The 4466-nt window shown below is 38.7% G+C and overlaps 1 protein-coding gene across 1 annotated transcript in view; it reads right to left on the bottom strand.

Annotated features, from left to right (window-relative positions):
- Positions 1–4466, bottom strand: part of LOC106815692 (probable E3 ubiquitin-protein ligase HECTD4) — a 53152-nt gene that overhangs the window by 27912 nt on the left and 20774 nt on the right.

Genomic DNA, 4466 nt, shown 5'->3' with positions numbered 1-4466 from the left:
TGTACTTTACTATGACGTTAGACTTATTTCTACACATATTAAACACCGCAATTATGTACTGGTAACTAGCTACCTCTATTCGTACACAATATTAACACGCAAATTTTATCGTTGTCACGTACTATCTACTCCCTACTCCATACACAATTATTAACACGCGATTATGTACTTACTATCTCTACTCTATTCTACACAATATTAAACACCGCAATTTACTGTAACTTCACTAATCTACTCTATTCTACCACAATATTTAACACCGGCGATTATTGTACTTACATATCTACTCCTATTCTACCACATATTAACGATACCCGCCGATACTGTACTTAGCTAATCTTAGCTCCTCATTTACTACAATATTAACACTGATAATGTATAGCTTACTATGCATTTCTCTACCTTCTATTCATACGACAATAATTAACACTCCGTGGAGTTTAAATGTATACTTTGCTACTCTACTCCATTCCATACACCGAAAAAATTAGACACGAACAGTTAGTACTTTACTATCTTATTCTAGTCTCTACGACAATATTTAACACGTCGGATTATGTACTTACTATCTACCTCTCATCTCGTACACGAATATTTAACGCACGCGATCTGTACCTGTACTTGACTATCTACATTTCTTGATTTCTATTCACAATATTAACACGCAATTATGTACTTACTATCTACTCTATTCTACACAATATTAACACGCGATTATGTACTTACTATCTACTCTATTCTACACAATATTAACACGCAATTATGTACTTACTATCTTTCACCTCTATTCGTACACAAATACTTTAACACCTGCGCATTATGTACTTTCTATCTGACGTCTTGCATTCTACACAATATTTAACCACGCGATTAGGTGCTACTTCACTAATTTCACTCTATTCGTACACAATTCGATTGTATACACGTGACGCTCTCATGTATCCTTACTATCTATACTCTATTGCTACACAATATTAACACGACAATATTGTTACTTTACTACTACTCCTATTCTACACTAATATTAACTCACCCGCGATTTAGTTACTTACTATCTACTCTATTCTACACAATATTAACACGCGATTATGTAATTACTATGTACTCTAGCTCGGTGGGTTCTAGAAAGTTATACCATGTTACAGCTATAAAATTAAGCTTTCAACCACCGTGCCAGGTCCTATGTGCCGCAGTGGCTAGGTCGAGTGTAGTGTACTGGTGTAGTGACCCGAGAAGAAGCTATAAAATTTATTTGGGGGCCACATCTGGTCCACTAGCCATCGGTCATCCACCCCTAGCTTAGTATCTTTTATACAAAACCAGACGATGTAGTGCATGCAGTGCTTGTGTGGCAGATATGTTGTTGAATAATGGCCTTATGTCCCATCAGGGGACCAAGAGGATAGTAAGGGAGTATGTTGTTGAATTTGTACCTTTCAGTGGATTCGGTGTGCTGGTGATGCGACAGGGAGAGTCACGAGGTGGTGACCTCAGCTCTCCCACAGGCTTCCCTCGGCTTCCCCCAGCTCCCTCCATCGCCGCTACAAGAATATATAGATATATATCAGGAGTTAATAAAGACAAATTACAAAAGACAAATTACAAAAGACAAATTTGTCTTTATTAACTCCTGATATATATGAGGCACCACTCATTTCTTAGTGGAAATTGTCATTTTTTGTGTGTGCAGTAAAACATTTTCCTACGACAAGGCTCGACTATACGAGAATTAGACCGATGCTGTAAATGTATCATCGCACGTCAAACGTTAATTCCGCAGAGATGACTTTGAAATAGTGCAATGCTGCAGAACACCGTTGCCGTGCCGACAAACAATTGTACCAGCGCCCTCTGGTTCCTCAGTGGCGCCATCGTGGAACGGAAGAAGTCCGAACGTCTCGCTTATCTCATGTGAGAAGTCGGAGTCTGCGCACTGCAGCCGCGAAGCCTCCGCGTACACAAACGCCCTCTGTCCGAAGTTCGTCTTGATGCGCACGTTCTGACGGAAACAAGTGAACGCGCCTTCGACATTACGCACGCCAAACTTCTCGGCTTGTTTTTTTACGCATTTATATTTGATAAATATTGTTGTTGGTATTATAATGTTATTATACAGTTTTTTAATGAAAAGTTCATGCTAAAATTCATGATGTTATGAATTACTAGTTGCATACGAATATGTAAATTACTTATTGTACTGAACCTATGTTCTTTTAAAAAAATATTCGATTAGTTCCAATGAAAATCTAGCATTAGAAGGACGTCGTTGCTATGACAACCGTCGATGTGGTGACAAGGGCACAACTGCTACAGCTCACCTTTTTCTGCATGTGTATGATGGGCCACAGCCCACCTGCCACGCCATCGAGGGTTGCTGCCAGCTTCTGTCCGTTGTAAGTGAAAAACACAGACCCTCTCACCTGCAACGCACACCATAAAACAACATTGTCAGAAAGAACAGAAGATAGAAACTGGTTAGTCACAAGCCACTAGGCAAAGGATACAGGTTGGTGTATACACCAAAACTGTTCGGTCCAACAAAACACATGGCATTTAGGCCAATTTATAACACAGTCATTTGTAGTTGTTCTACAGTTACTTGCAGAGCGATCCAGTTTGGAAACAGTGGTGCAAGAGCAAACGCAAAACAGAAATAGGACAACAGGCCGTAAACTGAGAGACATGGCGTGCTATCTGTAGCGACCTGGGGCCTGTCACTGAAATAAAATTAGTCTTAACATTAGTCTTAACATTAACATTGAGTGTTATCTTAGCATTAACATTAGCTGCGCCACTGTTGCACGCTTACACTAATATATATAGTGTGATATATATATATATATTAATGTAAGCGAGCACCAGGGGGAACTGGGGAGGCACGCCATGTACGACGAGGGACGCACCTAGAGATAGAACCATGTAAACATACATATATACACACATATATATATATATCAAGAGTACATAATAGAGAAGAGTATGACACCGTTTTAACAGCGTTTTGCATATATTTATATCGTAAATATTCTATCAATATGCGAATAAATATATTCAAATTTTACCTTGTTTTCGTCTATGATTCTCCCTTAATCATATGACACCACCAATTTACCTGAAAATCGTATGTGTTCTTCAAAAAAGTTATTTGAATACGACACGGTTTCACACAGTTTTCACAAATGAGCGCATTTTTTCGGCGCAAGTTCATTATGGGATTAGTGTTCTATTGTCTATGACGGAATGCTGGGGGCTGCTGGGGAGATTAGGCATCGAATTGTATTCAGCGTGTAGCGTTTTCAGCGTGCTAAAAATAAATGTGTGCTCACGGCGAGCTAGCAGCTGATTTTAGCTGTGTTGCCATCGTCTTCCTGATGATAATGAAGCGAAACAAGTGCTGTTATTGTGCTTACCTAATATCCGCAACAGCACCCAGCGTCCCGTAGTTACAACCTGGTGCTGCCGCCGCATATCAACATGAGTCGAATACATGCGCTCATTTGAGAAAATGATGTGAAACCGTGTCGTATTAAAAAAACTTTTTTGATAAACACATACGATTTTCAGGTAAATTGGTGGTGTCATATGATTAAGGGAGAATCATAGACGAAAACAAGGTAAAGTTTGAATATATTTATTCACATATTGATAGAATATTTACAAGTTGAAAACTATGCAAAATGCTGTTAAAACGGTGTCATACTCTTCTCTATTATGTACTCTTGATATATATATATATCAACAAGAGCCTCAGAGCGTCTGGGCTCATCTGAAGTCTGTTGCTACGGTTATAAACGTAACATTTAAGTTGTGCGTAGTGACACCTTTGTTAGGCGCAGATATGCAGATACACAGTTGCGTACACATCATTTCAGCAACCTTCTGCATTCTGCATACCTGCCCAAATCCCATTGGTTGATACAAATCGCGTGCCTGAAACTCCTGTTTTATGGTGCATTGTGACCTTAACCCTAATCCTATTTAAAAAAAAAAAAAATGTTGTAAAAATTATTTGTTGTTATTAAATTGTTGTAAATAAATCATGTAAATATTTGCGTTAATTGGAAAAAAATAGTTAAATGGATAAAGATAGAAAAATACAAAAAACAGGTAAATAATAAAAAAACCTTTGAGCCGTGACACCTGTGCTGTACGCGTTCGGATATCCAGGCTTATTGGGTTTCTAGATTATGGATGTGCCATAAATATGACAACACTGTTAAGTCATTGAGGCAGTTCAGGAATCCATGTTTAACCCTCCTCTTGAAGGTCAAAAGGTTATCAGACACTTACTCTTCACACGTCAGGGGAAAGCACATTTCATGGTCCTTTCAATAAAGTGATAAAAATGGTAAGTCAGCGCTGAAACAAAAAAGTTTTCCCATTAGGCCATGTCTTCAGAAAATGTCTGATATCTGACCTTTCCCCACTGCCCTTTGACCTGTGACGTCCAATTTCGCAGTGGTGAT

This window comes from Priapulus caudatus, unplaced genomic scaffold, assembly GCF_000485595.1.
Source record: "Priapulus caudatus unplaced genomic scaffold, Priapulus_caudatus-5.0.1 Scaffold1176, whole genome shotgun sequence".
In the NCBI taxonomy this organism is placed as follows: domain Eukaryota; kingdom Metazoa; phylum Priapulida; class Priapulimorpha; order Priapulimorphida; family Priapulidae; genus Priapulus; species Priapulus caudatus.
The sequence above is the reverse complement of the archived record's forward strand: the minus strand, read 5'-3'. Positions and strand labels throughout refer to the sequence as shown.